A 22,636-nucleotide genomic window follows, 5' to 3' on the forward strand; every position below is an offset into this window, starting at 1 on the left:
TTTACTATGATTTCAAACCCTTCTCTTAAGGATCTCCTTATTTCGATCCCTGCCAGGCTAAATGACTCAGGTTTTTGTTTTTGTTTTTTTCCTCTACAGAGTGTGTTTCATTTTCTCACTTTTACCAGCCCCCTTAAGATCAATGAAATGTTATCATCTACCTAAATGGAGCCTCTAGATTGCTCTGCCCGTCGCTCCCTGAGATCTGCTGCTCTGGAGTCTATATTCTGTCATTGTGTTCCTGAATCATGTAGGTCATTAGAGTAGAGTGATGTTTTCCTCCTCCTCTGAGTCATCTCTGGCTTGAAGGTTGCAGGTCCTATTGCTGCGGGAGTCCTTTCTTGATAAAAGCCGACACATACATCCTTGGGAGATCCCTGTTTGCCATTACATGCTGGTGCAGTTGGTTTTTTTTCTTAACATCTTTATTGGAGTATAATTGCTTTACAATGGTGTGTTAGTTTCTGCTGTATAACAAAGTGAATCAGCTATATGTGTACATATATCCCCATATCCCCTCCCTCTGTGTCTCCCTCCCACCCTCCCTATCCCACCCCTCTAGGTGGTCACAAAGCACCGAGCTGATCTCCCTGTGCTATGCGGCTGCTTCCCACTAGCTATCTATTTTACATTTGGTAGTGTATATATGTCCATGCTACTCTCTCACTTCCTCCCAGCTTACCCTTCCCCCTCGCCGTGTCCTCAAGTCCATTCTCTACGTCTGGTGCAGTTGTTTTCACCTTCCCATTCTTCAGTTTTCCCCTCCTGCCACTGTTTGCCCAGCAGGCTGTCAATGAGGAAAGGAGCAGCAGCGGAGTCAAGTCAATCACGTACGTTAACACAGCCGTGGTTTATTTCAGATGGCTGTTCAGGGAAGAGGAGACAGGCCAGAAACTCTGCACATAAAATACAAAGTGGATAGTATGTGCTGTGACTGAGGTTGCAGGGATTTAGGGAAGTTTCTCTGCTATTTTTTTAATCAGCTTCAATTCCTCCCCTTCACCTTTGAGTGGGTGTAAATTACTTCAGAGTTCTTTTCCCACCCTCACCTCCTCCTCCTCTTCCCCTTCCCTCTATTTCCTTTCACAGCCCTTAGTGGCAGGTGAATCAGAATTAGTGGGGGAATAATTATGTTCTCTATCACCATTTATCACCAGCCCACTTCCCTTTAAAACCTGAGATGCTGCTTGCAGGTTGCAAAGTACCCAGAGCGCCCCCGAAGAAACATCATGTTTATAGGAACAGCTTTTACTGCCAGCATTAGAGTTGAGAGAATAAGTGCAGGTCTGTTCATCAAATCGGAGATTTGATGTTTGATTAGTTTGATTTAAATCAAACTATCTCACTGGATGAGTTAAAATCTCGGAACAAAAATAGTCTTCTGGGTTCTCCTTTGCTGATCGTATTTGACGCCATTCAACATGTGCTTTGCATGACGATGTTCTCTTTTCCTCTGACGTTAAGCTGTTTTTATTGCTCTAGTGAAGGTTCCAATTTCTCTACATTTACTTGTTACTATTGAATCGTTCACTCATAAATCCCTTCCTCCCTATTCAGTTTTTTTTTTTTTAATATATATATTTTTTTATTTATTTATTTTTGGCTGCCTTCCGTCTCTGTTGCTGCGCGTGGGCTTTCTCTAGTTGCGGCGAGCGGGGGCTCCTCTTGGTTGCGGTGCACAGGCTTCTCATTGCGGTGGCTTCTCTTGTGGAGCATGGGCTCTAGGTGCGCGGGCTTCAGTAGTTGTGGCTCACGGGCTCTAGAGCGCAGGCTCAGTAGTTGTGGTGCACGGGCTTAGTTGCTCCGCTGCATGTGGGATCTTCCTGGACCAGGGCTCGAACCCGTGTGTCCCGCATTGGCAGGCAGATTCTTACCCTCTGTGCCACCATGGAAGCCCCGCCCCCCCCCACTCAGTTTTTAGTCACTTAGGTGTACGTGTCTTTCTTTATGAATTGCATTTATTCTGTTATATTTGCTTTTAACAGCTTTATGTACTTCTATGTGTGAAAATGGGTTGTGTGGTTATTTTTATGCCATAATTGCATGGTGAGGACTTGAATGTGGTTACTACTGGGTTTCTTAGTGACAGTGCCTGGCTCTCCTCATAGCACCCGTTCCTTTACCTTAAGGGCAGTCCGAGAGGTGACATTCTTTGGCAGACTGGGTGGCAGATGGGATGGAGGGATGTTCTGCACATCGGGCTTGGTAAATACATACAGGCAAGAAAAGTGACTGACAGGGAGAAGTGCTGTGTTGGTTTAAGCAAGCTGTTGGAAGGACTTCCAGGTGAGAAAAATAGTCAGGAGAAGAGAGAAGAGCACAGGCCAGAAGGAATGGAAGTTGGAGGGGCAAGAAATAAGAATTATTTGGACAGAAATAGATGGAAGATGATTAAAGGAGAACAAAGTTTAAGCAGGGACACTGCTAGCCCATAACTCTGCCTTGGGGCAACATTAGAAGAAGTTGCTGGTTCCTCTGTGTAAAGGTGGTCCTGTATTTGGGTGCATGGCTTGCCGAACAGAGAATAGGCTGAATTTTAGTCACTGTTTGCCTCCTTGGTTCAGTGCCCTTGGGCAGGGCACAGCCTGCATACTGTCCATGGCAACTCTGAGTGTAGATCAAGAATATCCTCTAAAAAGCAGTGGTACAACTTTTAGTATGTATAACCTCTGAAGAGAAAACAGTCTGCTCTGAAATGGTCATATTCTAATATTCCTTTCAGTAATGTGGTAGGATTTACAAAGTTCCTGAATCTCCCTGCCTCATTTGATCCCTCACATAGCCCTGAGTATACTGTTATCCCTACTGTGTAGATGGACAGGTGCAAAGAGCTCAAGTTGCTCACAGAGGATACATAACATCAAGTAAGTGGCAGAGTCATGATTTAAATCAAACCCTCTGACTGTAAATCCTGAGCTTTCCCGCTGTGTCAGGCTACCCGCATTGACTGCATACAGAATAAATGAGGCTGCGTTTGTGAATTACCATGACCACTCCTCATGCATATGCAGTAATTAAGACAACTGTGTCATCTTGTCTGTACCAGTAGAGCTGGTAGATTCTTGCCACCAAGGTAACTTGGAGAAATGAATTCCTGTGCCTCAGTTTCCTCACATGTAAACTGAGGCCCATAATATCTACCCCATAACTCACTAGGTTGTTAAGAATCATAATTACGATTCTGAATATTGAATACCACAAGACAGGGCTTCTGTCTATTTCATATACCACTGTGTCTCCAAAGACAAAAACAATACCTGGCACAAATAGCTGCCCAATGTATATTTTTTGGAAGAATTAATGGATATTACAGTTTACTGCATGTTGGGTGCTAGGCTGGGCTAAGTGCTTTGTAGAGATTACTTATTCCTCACCACAGAGCTGCAGGCTGGGTGTGATGACATCCATTTTACAGGTGAGGAAATCAAGGCACAGAGAGTGAAGTAACTCATGAGAGGTCACACAGCAGAGCTGGGATTCAAACACAGGATTGTCTGATCCTAAAGCTTATGCTCACAGCTACTAGAATTGTTGTAAGAAGTAAACTATCATTTAAAAGTCAGGGCAAATAATAATATGAAAAGTCTGAGTTGAACACCAATAATCTTTCTGAAAAAATACAAAATAATGTACTATAACTAAAAACAGAATTTAAGAAAGAGGCTCATATAAGGAAAAACTGTGAGCAAATAAAAGATAAAGCCTGCAGTTAAGTTCAAGTAGCAATTGACAATTGACTCTAAAGTTAATTCAATTGCCAAGAAATGATTCATCAGCAATCGGAAACACAATGATAGAAGAGGATGCAAATACACCCAAATCAATCCAAAAGGATTCCAAAAAATCTTCAAATGTAAATTGGTGATGCAGTGCCTTGTTAAAGAGAAAGTAAGCTAAGGATTTGTCTGCTCTGGGAGATAGAGGAGATTCAGATTCTGATTAATTCTTCATGTAAATAGAAAAGTTGGTATAAGTATGTAATTATATATGCATAAATAAAAGTGTTTTTAAATTAAAAAAAAAAGAATTGTTGTAAGGACTAAATAAAAGTAGGTAGTGGACCTAGCACAGTATGTAACACAGATGCTTGATTAATGAGAACTTCCTCTTCCAATTGTAAATCCAAAATTCATGACCACTTTTAAAATGCCTCAAGATTGAATACCATATAAAGGTTTCAGTTGATAAATAACTGGAAGCCTAATTTCTGAAGACTGACTAGCCAGCTTCTTTCCTCCATCATGCTTTCAGTGATGACAGTTTCTTAGGGCACCAATAGATGATTTTTTCTCCTTTAAACATATCTCTCATTAGCTCTGGCGATGCATGTTCTCACAGGTCTCACAGCACGAGAGACACTGATGCTGGCTTCTTTCCAAGGATGTAGAGGAGCAGCCAAAAGTGACTAGCATCCCATATGGTGGTGAACACAGTTCTGTCTTTATGATGTAGTCATCCCAAAAGACCTCATGGTAAAGCAATTAATACTGCAGTGGGGAGGGGTTTTTTTCTCTATTTGTTGTGAAAGCTATATTTCTTCACCTTTCAGAAACAGGAAAAATATTTAGAAAACACTGAATAGTTATAATGAGTTCTAATAAAAATAGAGTTGCTGGAGCCCCCCTCCCCACCGCCCCTGCTTAATATGAAATGCAGGTGACTGGGTGCCAGCAATAGAATAGGCACCCAGATGTGGTCACAGTTTATAGAGGCAGCTCCAATCCTACCAAACCCCGCTACAGAGATAGCCTGCAAAATGTGAACTTTGAAATAAAAATAAATACACGGGTTCAGATCCCAGCTCTGCCACTTCCTAGCTTTATTGTCCTAGGTGAGGTGTTATCTTCACTGAGCCTTGGCCTCGCTCTCACAGGAGGGTGAGAATTCCTGCTTCGCAGGCACTCCCTGAGGACGAAAGGAGACCGCAGATGGGGCAGACCTAGCGGAGTGCCTGCATGCATGCGAGCTCCTCCAAGATGAGTTCTTCTTCCCGCTCAGGGTTGACAGTGCAGTGAGGGGGTCGTCGGAGAACATGCGGGAGGTGATTGCAGAGTGAAGACAGTGTGCTGTACTCGCATTAGAAGAGGCGTCGTTATGTTAATTTTTGTAGGCATGGAAATGTAAAGTAAAGATTATATATAATTATAGTGGTTAATAAAATGGCTATTTTGAAGTAAAATAGGTGGGTGTCAGGCCAGAATCAAGGGCTGAGGAACTGGAATCTAGATCCAGATCTGTATCGGCTGGAGAGCTTTCCCCTGCCGTGTGCCTCAACTGCTCCCCTAACAAATGGAGTAAACATCTACTACACATTGGCCGCTTAATAGAATGAATGAGGCAAAACCTGTGAAGTTATGGTATCCCAAATGAGAGGGATAATGTGAGTACAGAAGGAGTTAGAAGGGGGTCATTGCCCCCTCCTTTTTTACCCTAAAGGGCTAAGGCTGTATACATTCTCCTAAAACTTAGTTTTGCTGCGTGGGTTTGGCTTTTCCCAGAGACACAAAAACAAGGTTAAGAGATAGGAAAAATATAGATTCTCCATATGGATTAAAGCTAATTTTAAGTTTCATTCATTCAAGTGTTTGAGGTCTACTCTATACCAGAATCTTCACTTAGTACTGCACATAGGAGAAACAGGTATTTTAAACACCAGCAAAAACAAAACAGCATTGACCCTGTTAGCACAGAAATCACTGGGTGTGTAAAATGTTCTTTGCATTCTACGTGCATTGGCAAGTGCTTAAAAGTCAGAAGGAGAGTACCTTATATATTTACAGAACAGCCGCTTTCTTCAGGGACTTCCCCTCATTTAAATAGCTCCCCATCCTCATCTGCTGTGGGATAAATGGCTCCTTCTAGAGGGTACAATATGACAGCTGTTTAATGACATATGACATAACAGAAGAAACCAACAAGATTGTCATACCCCTTAGAGACAGTGAGGGAAAACAGGGGTCAGAAGATAGCAGCCGGTTACCTACAGTAGAATTTGGCCCAAGTGTTGTAGGGAAGATTGTCTTGGTGGACTGTGTAACAAGACATACTGAACCCCACAATTTGATATGTGTGTCCTCTTGCTAGCCAAACAGCAGGAATAACTCAGTACTAGGATGAGAGACTAAAATAAGCAGCAACACAAGACCCAGGCAAACGTGAGAAGAGGTGGAGAGTGTGCTCCACAGGTGAGTGACCTCAAGGCCAGTCAGTAGGTAATATTCTGCTTAAAGGGGTCACAGGGATGACACCTGGCAGGAAACCCATGAGAAAATGATCCAAATATGGAAGTTTCTGTCTGGAAGAAAATGGCACTCCTATATCCCTGTGTAGGAGTGTCATAAGGAATAAGTATTCTTTGAATAGAAAATAAGCATTTATTTCCAACCACAAAGGACATGGCATCCTGTTAGACATTGGGAGGACAGATGGGTCTCCTAGGAGAACCTATGGGAATCTCCTCTGGCAACAGGGAAGATTCTAGTCGGTGAAAGTATTAACTGTACTGTGTCATTTTATTTAATCATTAACATCATAAGTGCTTAGGCACTATGGGAGTTGATATAGCAAATATAACCATACTTTATTGAGCATCTACTCTGTGCCTATCACTTGGGGGGGGTGAGCGGGGGTAAGCCTTTTGTGTGAATTACCTTATTTAATTCTCATGATGATTTATGAAGTAGATAGTGTCCTTGCCAGTTTTCAGATTAGAAACTTGAGGATTAGAGAGATTAAGTACATTGCCAAAAAAATCACACTTTACGTGGAAAATCTCACTACTCCTATTAGATGGAATTGAACTCAGGTCAAAGCCCAAGTTCTTAACAATATCTTGATGGATTTTTCCTAGCACAGAATGAGCAAGAGGGTTCTTGGTTGTATATGGATGAACAATTTTAAAACTTATATATTTACTGAATGAGGATTTTAAAAGAATCTAACCCATGATTTCATTGTTCTTGTTCTTAGAATGAGACTAAGTAAAAATGGTAGACTTAAAGGTAATTTTCTAGCAATAGGATGGACATGGGAAAGACATGAATAAGTATGTAAGTAACTGAAATTGGGAAACTGCATTAGGACACGTATCCTTACCTGGTTCTTGAACTACCAACATCCTTTATCCCTATGTGCTCTGGAATTTCAGTTCCCCTACCTACTCCGTGATTCCCCACATCAGATCAACTTCATTGCTGACTTTCTCTGCTCCTGTTCCTTTGATACCTAACAGTACAGGCGGAAAAAAAGCATAACCCTGCTAATTGGCCCCATCACTGCATATTTATCATTCGCAGCCCCGACTTGTTTCTCCCGATTGGTCAGCAGTTCTGTTCTTTGTCCTGCGGTGGCTCTTCCAAACCTTTACCACATTTCTCAGTCCAACTCTATCTGAACATCCCTCTCACTAGACGATCCAAGCTTCCTCCTTCACCAAGAAAATACCTCGTAGAGTTTCTTACATAGAAGGAAACTGAGGCACAGAAAGCTTAAGTAACTTGCCCCAAGTCTCACTGCTAGTGATGGCAGTTTTCAGTTTCAGACCTTCTCAGTCTGGCGATAGACTTTGCCCTATTAACCACTATGCCATATTGCCTCTCTGGTCATATATTTTGGATGAGTCAATTAATCAACGAATGGATGGATTAAAGACCAGAATTTGAAACTTGGCCTGCTCCTGGCCCATAGTAGCCAGACCAGCTCTGCTTGTACTTCTGAAGCTACTGATAAGGTTAACTTTTGTATTGGGACCCACTAAATGGAGGCCACCTTAGTAGTCTGGTCCATGTCACAAAAGTAAACCTAAGCCAGCCTGCACTTACAGGGAATGCCTGTCAAGGAAACCTGACATACACCAGTCACAATCCTCCAACTTGGCTTTAGCTAGCTCACCTTACCCTAGAAAATAGGACCTACCGGCCTTGTAAGGAAATCCCTGACCTCCCAGCCACTCATGCCTTGTTTCCACATTGCCTCTTCTAATGCTCTGTAAACTCACTCTTGCCCAAAACCCCTTGGGAAGAATGCGCCACTGCTTCTGAGGCACTGCACTCCCCCAGTCCATGGAGTATTTTCTCTTGAATAAAGGACATCGGACTCCTTACTTGTTTTAGTTTTGTCACTTGACATTAGGCTTGTACTAAACGTGGCCTGACTCCACGTGCCTTTGGACTTGGTTTTACTGGGCTGGTTCTTCCCCCGAGACCACAGGAACTCCTACCAGGAACTTCCTCCATGACTTAGTTTTCCCTTTGCCCCAGCATCCTACGTGGCCAGAGTGGCTGCTCCAGTGACCCTTCCCTGGCCTCCGCTAGCTCGTCTCCTATATTCCCTATTGCCCTTAAGGACAGCCCTCCAGGTGGAATCCAGGAAGAGCCTAGAATGCTTCCCATACTCTCCTAAAACTTTATCTCTTCACTCTGTCTCCTCTCATTTTCTGTTGTCACTTCTTTAATTCCTTCACGTAGCCCATTTTTTTTGGCATTAAGATTTCAGTGAGGAACACGACTTACAAGGCTCCAACCTCAAGAAGTTCTCATTGTAGGGAAAGAGACAGATGCTAACCAAGATCCAGATTGTGATAAATGAAGAGAATCAAACTTGGGGTAGAGAGCATAGTGGGGTGGTCTGATGGTATCTAAAGCATCTGTGAAATGGGTGCTCATGAATCTATTGTGAAACCAGTGATCCTAGTTGGGTATTATTTTTTCTCCTGTAACTTGCCTGCTTGGATGAGGCATGGGCAAGGTGGATGGATGACTTTCTTCATTTCTTCCTCATCTCTTATGCAGGTCACTGCAAAAGCCTGCTGAGTGGTTCCCCTTACCTCCAGTTCTCACCTCTGTCCAACTCCATATCGATGCTAGCATGTTCTCTGCAAACATAGGGGTGTTATACTGTTGCTCTGACTAGAGATCTCTGATGCCCCCTCTGCCTAACAGTGATTCTCAATCCTTAATGTATCACAATCACCTGGAGAGTTAACCACACTGACTGCCGTCTCCCCCCTCACTCTCGTCACCTCCCTACCAAAGGTTCTGATGCCATAGGTCTGGGGATGGGTTTGTGGTGGGGTCTGAGAATTTGCGTTTCTAACAAGTTTTCAGTTTATGCTGATGGTCTGGAGACCACACTTTGAAAACCACTGGCCTGAAGAACAGTTTGCTAACTCCTTCGTAAAGTAAGCCAGCCTATTTCCAACTTCACTTCTCCACGTTCTCATTCATTTAGATAGTGTTCTAGCCAGACTATTTGCAGCACTTTCAACGTGCCAAGTGCTTCATCATCTGTTACCTCTGCTCGTGCTGTTTCTCTTGCCTTAAACGCTCTTTCTTTTCTCTTCTTGGTGAAATCCTCATCCTTCGAGTCCCCGCCTAAACACAACCGCCTCTGGGAATCCTTCCCTTATCCCACCATTTGAGTAAAACTAATGACTGCTTCCTCTGGGCTCCCATAGCACGTTCATGATATCTCTTTCTTTCTCATAGCATAACATGACTCTTTATATGTCTCTTGCTTTGAGAAACCACAGTTTATTTATCTCTGTACCCCCCAGTGACCAGCACAGGTCCTGGCACATAGCAGATGCTCAAGAATCATTTGCTGGCAAATGACTGGTTAGGTAGGTGGATGCTTACGGTGGTCAGAGAAGGCCCCTGAGAGCAGTCTTGAATAAAAGTAGGAAGAATACCTGATAATGTGCCAATGTTAAGCCTTGCTGGACAGGAGCCTGTGAGGCAGAAAATGAAGGTCCCTCAGAAGACCCCACCGGTTAGCCCACCCAGCCAGCCAGGCCAATTAAAGAGAAGAGATCTATTGATTATGCAGAAAGAAATGTTTGAAAATCCAAGCTTGAATTGCCTAGACATTACATCAACAGAAACCAGGAAAACATCACCAGTGAAGGTACCACTGAATAACCTGGGGAAACAGTTTCTGAGCCTGAGGCCTCAAAAGAGGGAATTCCCTTCCTCCCCAGCAGGGGACCGAAGGATCTCTTCCTAAACCTCCCCTCCCCCAAACTAGGACAAAACCCATTGTAAGCTCTGAGCTCCCAGTGATGACAGACCCTTATCCTAGGGCCAGCAGGCAAGGACTGTGCCTTCAAGAGACTTAAAATGCTGCCCAGAACACTTGGCATTAGCACATAGAGGAGACAGATGCTTTATTTGTTAAAACTGATATTTTGCGATTTTCAAGCCCTGTTTCAATTCCACGCGGCATTAAGAATTGAAAGAGACTTCTGTTTCTGGTTTATCCTGCTTAGTAAGAAAGGACTAGGATATTGTCAGATCATGTTGTTGGGCAAAAGGTCACTTCAGCAGTTCTGACAGTGTGGTCACAGCCCAGCCACCTGATAACTTTAGAACTAAATAGGAGCCACGTGTGTGGCTCAGAGTGGCTCCCATCCTCACCCCGCAGAATAGGTGCTGTGCCTGGAATTACCTTTTGGTTGGTTCAATGGCCTCATGTGAACTTCACTCAAACATAGCTCTGTGGCTCAGAGCAGAATCCTACCCAGTGCCTAGTGGTCTAGTATATTTCCCATGTCTGCATATTTATAATTTGTGAGGAATGTCTTGTATTCATCCACAGTAAGGCTTTCTGTGGGAATTACCACAGTTTTGTGTCTTTGGGTGGGCTTTAGAAAAACAGTCACTCTCTGTCCCTGAAAGACGCCCATTTCTTCCTAATACTAGGGTATGATATTCACAACTGCTCTGCAAATCAAGCAAGAGATGAGTTTTTGTACTAAGTGCCTTTGGGGCTCCTCCTGAGTCAGTCGTAACCTCTTAGGAGGGAGGAGCAGAATAGCAAAAAGCATAAAGAGACAGATGCTCAAATTAAGAATAAAGAAGAGCAAGACTTAGGAGGAGGCAGAGAGACCAAATTCCTAGGAAACAGGACAGAGAGAAAAGTGTCCCAGGGAAGGAGAGGGAGAGTGGAGGACGTACAGGAAGAAGACAGAATATGCAACTTCAGGAACTGGAGGTGACTTTGCAGAAAACCAGCAGCTGATGCGGCAGGTACACTGGGAAGCATGGGGTGAGGGGTACAGGGCGCTCATCTGCTGAGTGTTGAAACGTCTCAGGCTCTTTGCCATCCACTTTTATTATCTTGTGAAATCCCCATAAGAACCCTGTGAGGTGTTACTATCCAAGCTAGCTCAGTGAAGTTACATCACTTGCCTAATGTCACTAAGTGGCAGAAAGGGAATTTAAGCCCAGGTGTGTTTTGACCCCAGAGCCCATTCCTAAGATAACCAAATCTGAGGCACCATCTTTTTCCTGGCTCAGGGCGCTCTGCAAACCATGGTCATAAAGGCAGTCAGATTTGGATGCCCGTTCACCTGAGAGTGGGTGTTGGGAGAGGGTCCTCTACGTGTGCAGTTAGGCTGGCACCAAGCCGCCTCACAGCCTCCAAGTGACCTCTGCTCGGAGTGGACTGACAGAGTCCCAGGTGCCCAGGCTCCCTCCCTTGGTGTAACTGCCAAGGGGGTAGTGTCTTCCATGCTCTCTCCTCAGGGGCCCTCATAAAGTAAATGCCCAGGTCTTTTCTCCAGTCTCGTATTTCATTGCCTCTGGATTAGGAGAGTCTCAGGTGCTCCTGATCTGACTGTAATCCCTGCCATGGGCTCATTTGCTTCACGAGGAAACTGCTAGCAGCTCCCAGGTAACCACTTGAGGTTTGGATTCTGCCCCTACTTTCTCTCATCTGGCATTTTCATTTTCAGCCCTTTGCCCAACTTGGTTCTCTGTTGCTTCACCCCCGGAATGAATCTCTAACATTCTCTCCAGCACTGTGTTCCTACTTCCACTGTGTCAGGCCAAGTCCTCCCAGTCTTTTGCTAAACCCTCCTTTAGCCCTGTAAATGGGCCCCCGCCTGTGTTCTCTCTATTCATTTCACAGATTTTCTGCCAGATTAATCGTCCCTAAGTGCAATGTTGGTTTTGCTCTATGTTGACTCAGTAGCACCTCACTGATCACAGGATGAAACTCCAATGCCATGGTCTGGCCTTCATGGCCCTCTGCTGGGTCCCACAGAGACTCATCCCACCTTACTTTCTAGGGTCCCCACCCAACATTCTCAATTCCAGAACACATCCAGAACTTTTCCCACTTCTGTGCCTTCATTCCCACAGTCCCCCTACTTGGAAGTCATTCTCCCTCATCCCCAAAGGTCAAAATCCATCTGTAATTTAAAGCCTGGTTCAAGTACCAGTTACCACAAAAGCCTTCTGTTAAAGTCCTCCTCTCCCTTTCTGCCTGAGATGACTATCTCCCATCACTGAACTCCTATCGCAGAGCATTAAACCCTTTTAGGGGTCTTTACATTTAAAATTTTGTATTAGAAATATTTAGGTAATAAGTACCTGTGTTATGTACCCTTCTAGAAATTTGCTTCATAGAATTGACCAGTTGACATACGCTTCCCATGTTTCCTCCGCAGTTCTCAGATAATGGGGAGACACTCACCAGAGTTATGGTTAAAAGACGTGATTGCTATGAAGGACTACTGATCATATACTTAAAATAAAACATGTAGAGTATAGACACTGGAGTATAACAGGGACTTGAAGAATATTTGTTGGATAAATGAATGGCTAAAATAGGCAAATTAAAATTTCTTAAGCTCAGCTTTTAAGTAGGAAAAAACCCTGACTCTACTCGTGACTGTTACCACTTCATACACTTCTTGGGCTTATCTATGAGTCCTCAGAATTCTAGAAGGCCACACAGTCTTCCAGTTATCTGGGGTTACCTCTTCGTGTATACAGTCTTGGACCCACAGTGAGTCCCTATGGCTTGTCCTAGAGGCAGTTAGGAAAACAAGAACAGTTTGTCTGGTTATGAAATTCTTAGGTCACATTTGCTTTAGAATTTTGTCCGTATCATTTCACTATTCCATATTTAATGTTGTTAGAAAGAAGTCAGAGCCAACATAATTTTTTTATGCTGTTTTTCATAGCTGGATATCTATAGAATTTTTTTTTGTCTTTGGAGTTCAGCAGCTTCCCTAGTACTTGATCAGGTTTTCTTAGGAAATGTTATGTCTTTTTATCTGCAGCTTCAAATCTTTAATCCAGGATTGCTTTCTTCTTTAATATCTTTGACTGTTTTTATTCCATTTTTTTTCTGTACTCTTTTTCAGGAACACCAGTTTTAGGGATTTCAGATTTCCTTTGCCTTCTAATCCATCATCTTCTTTATAATCATGTTAATATCTTTATTCTTGTCTTATGTCATTTGAAGCCTCTCCACTATATCCCTAGCTCTGTTTTCAGTTGTTTATTTTATATTTGTTCTTTTAATGAGGTTTTCATTTGTCAAGCTTCTACTTTACTTTTGCATTTCTTTTTTTTTTAATTAATTTATTTTTTATTTATTTATTTTTGGCTGCATTAGGTCTTCTTTGCTGCGTGCCGGCTTTCTCTAGTTGTGGAGAGCAGGGGCTACTCTTCCTTGCAGTGTGCAGGCTTCTCATTGTGGTGGCTTCTCTTGTTGTGGCGCACGGGCTCTAGGCACGTGGGCTTCAGTAGTTGTGGCACGCGGGCTCAGTAGTTGTGGCTCGTGGGCTCTAGAGCACAGGCTCAATAGCTGTGGCGCATGGGCTTAGCTGCTTGTGGCATGTGGGATCTTCCCAGAGCAGGGATCGAACCCGTGTCCCCTGCATTGGCAGGCGGATTCCTAACCACTGTGCCACCAGGGAAGTCCCCTGCATTTCTTTCTTGAGCACTGCCAACTTTTAAAATCTTCTATAATCTCAATAATAATTGCCTACTTAAAATCCTGTATCTCTTCTTTGAGCTCTTTCTACAGCTCTCTAATATTTTTGTGTCTACTGAGATTCATTTGTCTAAACATTTTGTTGGTTTCTTTTTCTGTAAAATGGTCTTAATCTCATTTTTCCCTCTCTTCCTGTTGTGGGGTTTTAGTGTTTAATTGCTTACTTTAGTTTTGTAGCTTTTATGCATAGGTCTCATTTCTGATTATTATCTTTGATTTGGGCTACTAGTTTCAGAAGAATATTTCAGAGTGGAGTGAAAGAGAGCTTTTAAGTTGGAGCATTGTACAATTTTGGTTGAGACTTGTCTCAAATACCTTTTCACAAAATCTGTTACGCTTTATGCTTGTTTATCTTACACTCAGGGCCCTGACTAAATTTAAGTTTTTGTCATTCAGAAAGCTGGTGTCATTTTTAGCGAAACCTCTTGACAGGCTGTCAGTGTCATGATCCGTGGACTGCTGCCTCTTATCCATCCACTAGCCTGTTCTTCTCTGATGGTCCCTATCAAATAGATGGTTATACTGTGGACTGTAGAAAGAGCCACTCAGGTTTGGTTCCTCTTCAGATTCCCTTCCTTGCAGATCTGCAGTGATTTGACCTGCCTGGGCTCCCAAATCTCATTGCTTCAACAAAATGACTTTTCAAGGAGTATTTATGGCCATGCCTCCTGCTCTTGGTGAAATCCACTTCCTGCTTGCATTTTGAGGAGGTGTATTCATTCTCACACACACAGATTTCACAGTATTGGTCAGCTATGCTTTATAGTTGGGACAGCATTACCATTTCCAAATAAATGGAATTTTTTTCCTTGATAGCTTTTTTTGTGTGTGTGTGTGTAGTATTTGAGAGAATAGAGTCAAATGGAAACGCTTCTACATCTTTAAGCAAAGGTCCAGATAATGTCTTTAAAGACCAAATCAGATGAAAAGAAAGTCATGTGTGGCTAATAAAAAATATTCTATTAATTAGATAACACCAAAGTAATGGGTGTTTGCTGCCATTATGAGTTGGCTGTGTAATTCTTTGGAGCCCTTCTCAGATTAAATAATGGATGGGAAACAACGTTAAAAATATTAGACAGTGTTTAAGTGTAAGGTAATATTCATTATAGAACAGAGTTTCTACAAATCTGGGTCATTTTAAGAAATTTACTGGTCAGAATACCCTAAGGCCTTTTTATTGATTTGGCTTCAAATATTTGTGCTTATTTTAAAAGGAAACTATGTTAGTGTTCTTTAAGCAGGGGAAGGCATCAGTTCTTGCAGAAATAAGAGATAATGACTTGTTGCTTTAAAATATTATTCAATCAGACCACATAGCACAGCAACATCCTAATAAGTAATGAGTTAATTGTCAGGTTCTCTGACATTCTGGATGAGTGCTTGAGCATGTACAGTGAAGCCTTTTGTGTGGCTGTATTACTTGTTCCCCCTTCTTTGGTTTACAAAGGGATGGCAACTATGTAGCACACATGCTGCTGCTCCCTTCTTGCTGAGCCCCTGACTGAGTGCTAATTTATCATTTTACACCTTACTCTGAGATCAAACATGGCATCAATCCTTCCCGTCACAAAAGCATCTACTATGAATTTATTCAAGATGGCAAGACAGAAGCAGTCTGCTTACCACCCCTGCTCTAACTCACCGCTGGTCTTCTCGATTTGATGATATTCCCAAAATAATGAGCAGGCAGAAATGTGAAATTATGCGAAGAAAATGAGATTTCCTAACTATCAGAAAACATTCCATATGCTTGTTTTCTATGATGTTTGGATAGGGTGACTGAAATTCAGTTCAAGAACTTACTGATGCCTACTCTGGGTGCTATTTGAACTGGGGTGAGATGAATAAAATTTAGACCCTGTCTTCAAGAAGTTAGCCAGTTAGTCCAAATATTTATTAAACGCTTCCTTTGGCAGATGCAATGCCTGGTGCTAGGGTTACAGCAGTGAACAAAACAAACCCTGACCTTGCCCTCATGGAACGTATAGTCTAGAAGGGAAGATGGGAAATCAAAACATGTAATGGTTAGCTAATTACAAGTACATAAAGTGTTTCAGAGTTGTAGAAGGGCACTACTCTTAGTATTTGACGGGGGCTCTGAGTTTGTCATGGGTGAAGGGGTTTGCCATCTAGTAATAGAAATAGCCACAGAAGCAAACAAGTAGAACTTGATATGACACGAACAATAGAATAGTTATGTACAAGGAATAGAAGCTGTGCTGAAGACAGAATGATTAATTCCATTTTGTGGAGTCAGGGAAGAACACATAGGGAATACCCGAGGGAGGCTGTAGTGGATTGAATAGGGTGTCAGTGGGCAGGTACGCACAGAGAGGGAGGCTTGCCAGATGGAGGAAATAGCCAGAATTCGAAAGCAAAGGAGAGCCACTGCCTAGTGTTTGCAAAGAGCTATAAGTGATTCTGAGTGGCAAGTGATAGACTTTAACACAATAAAGATCCCTCTATGACATATAAAGAAGCTTAAACTTTATTATTGTTTTTTGTACTGATTAGACCAACATTGACATGGTCCCACTTGTTACAGAAAGATCATTTCGTGGCAGTATTGAGGATGGATTGGTGGGTGAAGTAAAGCCTGGAGATAAGGAACCCAAATAGGAGGTTATGATACCATGTGAGGGAGCTAATGAGGAATATTGTAATGACAAATTCGAAATGCCCAAATCCAAATACCTAATCCATTTTACACTTTTTGTTTCCACTTTACTTTTTCTGTGATAATGGAGAAGAAAAGGGAAGAACACATTTGAGAAATATTTAGGAGGTAAAATTCACAGGACTTGTTAATTGTTAGGTCATGATCCCTGGGAGAGAAGACGGGTGATTGAGCTTATGGAGGTTTTACTGAGTAAGATGCATATTGTAGGAGGTTTGGGCTAAAAAAATGATGAACTCAGTGTTGGGTGTATGAAATCTAGATGCCTGTGAACATTCAGTAAATATGTCCAAAGGGATATATGGATCTAAATTCAAGAGTTGTCAATCCTAAAAATTACGGATTTCAGCATCGTTGGCATATTATGATGGTTAAAACCAGGGGGATAAGTGAAATTACCCAGCAAGAGCATGTGTGGTGAAAAGAGAACCTGAGAAGAGAGCCCTGGGGAGCATCAACATTTAGTTTGCAGAAGAATAGTATCCAAAGCAGTCTGCAAAGGAGTAGTCATATATAATATAGGAGAAAAATCAAGAGAGTGAGGTCACAAAAGTCAAGGTTAATGAAATTTAAAGAAGATGGTTTCTTTTTTTTTTTTAATTTATTTATTTATTTTTGGCTGTGTTGGGTTTTCGTTGCTGTGCGTGGGCTTTCTCTAGTCGAGGTGAGCAGGGGCTACTCTTCAATGTGGTGCACGGGCTTCTCATTGTGGTGGCTTCTCTTTGTTACAGAACACAGGATCTAGGCACACCAGCTTCAGTAGTTGTGGCACGCGGGCTCAGTAGTTGTGGCTCACGGGCTTAGTTGCTGTGCAGCATGTGGAATCTTCCTGGACCAGGGCTCGAACCCGTGTCCCCTGCATTGGAAGGCGGATTCTTAACCACTGCGCCACGAGGGAAGTCTAGAAGATGGTTTTTGTAATGTAGAGAAGTGAAGTAGGGGCATAAAAGTGTTAGGTTTGGCATTTATAAGGTCACTGCTGACATTTGGTGGAAAGAGCTTCAATAGAGTTGGATAAAGAAGGCAGATTGCAGTTGGTGAAGATGAGAAAGTTACAACATATAGGGCACTCTTTAGATTGGATGAAAGAGAAAGGGGAGGAAAAATTAGGATAACAACCAGAAGGGCATGCAAGAGGTTTTCTTCATAGAGTGAGAGAAAATCGGCTCCTAGGAAGAAGAGGAAGTCAGTGGAGCACAGAGTAAGATGGGAAATGATAGGAACAGAATTCAAGTGAAGGAGCTGGCCTTCATCTTAGTTTGAATCTCTCTAGAAACATGCTGAGACAAGAGGGCAAGGGCAAGTAGTTTCTTCAAGAGTTCAGGAAATAACAGTAGGAAGGTAGAAAAGTGGGACAGGAAAGGAAGACAGCCAATAAAGGATAAACTCTTAAACCAGCTACCACTGTGGGTGACTGGAGCTTAACCCCATGGAGAAAGTCTAGGAAACAGGGTGAAGTGTGTGCCACAGAGTTTTCTCATCCTAAGGGATGGGGGAATCTTGGGCATTTTACTCTGACTACCATCAGACATTGGTTGAGGAATTGCTGCTTCCAGGAGTTTTAATTCCCTGGCACTTCCAGCCTGCATTGCAAGTGGCTGAGCAGTTATCTTCTACTGCTGGTAAAATATCCCCAGGTGAAGAGATGTTGTAGGTACTGCAGGTTGTGAGTTGGGCCAGGTCAACTGAAATAGTAAGACTCAGGAGGTATGTGCTGGGCAAAAATAGCTTCTCCTACAGCTTGGAAGATTGACTCTTTGCTGAGTAAATGAAGGCATGGGATTGAGTGGATTCTCCATTGCATTTCATGTAATTGGTGTGTGTATGCTATATTTAGCTAATATCTTCATCATATAGCAATTTTAAGAGTTAAAATTATGTTTGAATAGTAATCTATAAGGTAAAAACCTTTTCCCCTGTCTTATATAGATAATCAAAAATCTTGATGTAAGACTCCATTCTCAATCCATATGAGATGTTATTTGATTTATCGTAACTGATCTTGCAAGAGCACCTGGAAATGGAATTTTACTGTGAAAAATCAAGTTTGTGACTAAGTACATAGAAATTCAAAATCATCAGTGAGGTGGGCTAGGTATTTAAGGAGTGAGATTGAAAGTGCAAAAAACCCCACAGACTTCATAACCTTAAGATAAGTCATATAATATTTGGGCTCTCTTATTATAGAGACAGACATAGGTATTGACCTCAGATTTATTTTATTTTGAGTTGTCTTGCTGTGAAAGATATGAATGGTAGTTTAGGCTGTAGTGATATGTTTCTTCTAGACTTCTCTTAGATTTTGATCAAACTGAAAATGATTTTTCCCATACATAATGATACTAATCACTTTATTTTCCCTTTAATGTGTGAATCTAGTCACTAAATATGAGAAGAAACAACTAAAATGTTTCAAAGTAATTGCCTCTCAAGGATGGGACATTGGGGTGAAGAAAGGCAAAATGGGAGACTGCTAATGGGGTCATAAATTGCTAGCTTTACTTGACCTTTTAAACTTGGTACATACATTTATTTTTTCATAGAAACTTTTAAAAATGTTTTGTGGAACAAAGAGGCTAAAAGAGATGAATGGAAAGAGGTGGTGTACCAGAACTGTAGTGCAGAAGAACAAAGTTCTGGGAGGTGAGGATGATAAAGTGACCGCTTCCACACACAAGCGCAAAGGAACATCATGTGAAACACATCCACAGAGGAGAAGAGGGCATTGGTGGGGACTGAGCTGGTTAAAATGAACAGGCCTCGTGTTCCAAGCTGTGTGTTGATATTATAGCCTTTACATCTCACTTTTCAGACTGTAACTTAAGATTCTTCCTCAAAGAGGTATTATTTTGCTTCTTGTAACATGATGGTACCCAAACAAAATGCAAGTCTTTCTGGGCCAAGAAAAATGTGGTGGCGGTGAGAGCATTACCCTTAAGGGATAAGAAGTTGGAGTGAGGGTGCTAAGTGTCAATGAAAAGGCCTCCTGAGAACCTGTTGAGATTCCTAAAGTGTATGCCTGGGGAGAGCATGAGCCTTCTAGAAATGGGCAGAACAAGGACAGAACCATCTATGCCCTTCTGGGTAGTTGTGAGCTGCCTTTCTCTGTAACTATAAAGCAATGGTGTTGCATCTGAGGACTGGCTCGAGAACTGTTTCTGCTTAGTTGCTACATGATACTGAATAGGTTACTCAGCCTTTCTACTCCTTTGTTTCTTTCGTAGTAAAATAGAATGGTAATCTCCACTTCCAGGGGTGTTTGTGGGGATCACATGAAGTCATCTATGCAAAAGGCTGCCTGGCTGATGATATCAAGTGCTGATTTGTGCTTTTTGCTCTTTTTTGTGGGGGCAGTTGGTACTTTATTACTCTTTGATCAGAATGAATGCTTTCACATGAGAAATCCATTTTATCATGGTATTTGGGTCTTCAAACATTTGTCCAAAAATAAGGATTGTAAATTTCATGATGTAGTATGCATAACAAATGTGAGAATTTAAAATATAGCCTTTAAGGATATTAAAAACAATTGCTTATTTAACATGGACAAAACCAAGATCAGCAAAGAGCTCAGGTTTCATGGAGAGCATAAAATTGGACAAATTCCTAGATAAAAGGCTTATAATCCAATTAGCTGTCAGGAGTCCATAAGTGTTTATGCAAAAATCATAGGACTGGAGAGATTTTCAAGTTAAATGCAAATATGATTTCTAAAAAACGTCCTTAACTTCCTTGTTCATTCTAACCTCTTATGTGCATTCAAAATGTCATTGAAATACTAAAAAAAAAAAAAAAAAAATTTAACCACTTTAGTGTGACAAGTTGTCTGTAGCTGGATGGTTGACTGGATATAAAACATTATTCCCCTTCAGCTATTAAAGCTGTCCTTGAAAAAGAATCTCTCTCAATTTCCTTCAAGATCACTTGTGCTTCAATGAATAGTATTAAACCTCTTTGCTTTGGTAATGCCACTTCATCAGCATGATTTTTTGCCCTTGACCCAATGAGAGATACAAGTGAGAGATTCCTAACTGAATTGTATTGTCAGCTGAATATAAGTATGATTTTCTGATCATCAGAGCTGTTCATAGATGGAACAAGCTATAAGTGTTTTTGTTCACTGGAGATGTTCAAATACAGGCTCAGTAAGTGGTAGTTAACATGTTAGCTCAGTTACCCCAAGATGTTTTGACCCTAGGAAACCAGAGAGAAGTATTTGGACATGCCTTAGATGGAAGAAAGTATTGGGTTATTCACCACCTGTCCACAAACTTGCAAATAAGCACAACTGTCTACTGATATCAAGCTAGAGAATAGTAACAAGTCATTAGGTTTACTTCTGTATGTCAGTGTGTGTTTCCACATACCTTGAAGACCACATGAATAAACTAGGTTTGTATCCTTGTACTAAGGCTTACTTGTTGTGCAACAAGTTATACTATGGTTCTAAACCTGTTTCCTTATCTGTAAAATGGGGATATCAATGATAGACTGCTTTATAAGATCATTGTGGGGATTCTGAAGGCAATGTTGGAGCTTAGCGCAACCTAGTACATGGGAGGCATTCAAAATATATTATTTATTAAAAGGAGGAGAAAAGAGTGTCTCATAAGGAGATTTTCCCAAACCCCAAGACTACTCATCTCTCTGGAAAGTTACTACCTTATTTCAAACTATGTAAAAGTCCTTTTCTGAAATGATAAGCATAGGATGGGTTCTTGGACTAGATGACTCATGAGGTAGCTTCCTACTCTGAGACTCTGTTATTTTGAATATTTGATTCATAGTATTCACTTAGGGTAAACATTTCAATATTTATTTTCGCCAAATATCAATAGCCTGGCTATCCTGGGTAAGCACTGTGTAGGATGAGGATCTAACATGGTGCAGTGGAATTCAGTGGACTTTGGGGCCCTGCGGACCTAGTTTATACCCTAGCTTCCAATACCTGTTAGCTGGTAACCACCTGAGGCAAGTTACTTAACCTCTCTGAGCCTCAATATCCACAACTGTTAAATGAGGATAAAATAATATCCAGAATATCTGGAATGAAGATGTAATGAATTAGTCCATGTTATATCATATGGTACCGGGTATCCAGGAGACGATTTTTCTGCTGACTACAATTTTCACTTTTTAGCCAGGTGTGCCTGCATGATTAAACACAGCCTGACAGTGTTTTATTCCCACTCTCTAAACAGCAGGAATGTCTTCTACCTTGCCCAAATGTTAGGATGTAAGATTTTGAGATTGCACCCAGTTTGTGTTAATATAAAGCCCTTAAATAAAATGCTTTGGTTAGAAACAGTTTTGGCTCGTCCACAAATCAGCGAGAAAAGTGCCTGGCATCCCAAGGGCAAAGCAAATGATTATGTGACTGGCTTTATTTGCTTAGGGAAGAACTTGCGAAATTTTCTGCCAACAGCTTAAGTACATGTTTCTGTGGCTGTTGCTTCCCGTTTTGTAGAGCTGTGGTGGCAAGGTTTTTTAGCACGATGTGCTGAATTTGAAGAACTGGATGTATTAGTTCATGAAGTTGAGCGCATCCTAGCTTCAACCTCACCACTGCTTTTGCTGTGGGGAGTTTGGGGGGCTTCTATTATCTTCAGGGTTTAACCTACCACTTTGCCAGCATTGACCCGTCACTGAGCTCTACATGCTATGTTTTTATTTCCTGGGTTGCTCAGATGGGTTTGCTCTGTGTTGTGGAGAACGTGGTTAATTAAGAGCTTCAGGCACAACCTGCAAGTGCTTTTTAATTTTTCTTGCTGTTTGGTTCATCGCTTCCTTTTTTTTTCTTTTTAACATCTTTATTAGAGTATAATTGCTTTACAATAGTGTGTTAGTTTCTGCTGTATAACAAAGTGAATCAGCTATACATATACATATATCCCCATATCCCCTCCCTCTTGCATCTTCCTCCCACACTCCCTATTCCACCCCCCTAGGTGGACAAAAAGCACCGAGCTGATCTCCCTGTGCAATGTGGCTGCTTCCCACTAATTATCTATTTTACATTTGCTAGTGTATATATGTCCATGCCATCCTCTCACTGCGTCCCAGCTTACCCTTCCCCCTCCCCGTGTCCTCAAGTCCATTCTCTACATCTGTGTCTTTATTCCCGTCCTGCCCCTAGGTTCTTCAGAACCATTTTTTTTAGATTCCATGTGT

The 22,636-nt window shown here is 41.8% G+C and overlaps 1 protein-coding gene across 4 annotated transcripts in view; it reads left to right on the top strand.

Annotated features, from left to right (window-relative positions):
* PLPPR1 (phospholipid phosphatase related 1) overlaps positions 1-22,636 on the top strand; it is a 276,464-nt gene that overhangs the window by 95,130 nt on the left and 158,698 nt on the right. The window lies entirely within an intron of this gene.

The sequence above is a fragment of the Balaenoptera borealis genome (genome assembly GCF_965194805.1).
Source record: "Balaenoptera borealis genome assembly, chromosome: 8".
Lineage (NCBI taxonomy): Eukaryota > Metazoa > Chordata > Mammalia > Artiodactyla > Balaenopteridae > Balaenoptera > Balaenoptera borealis.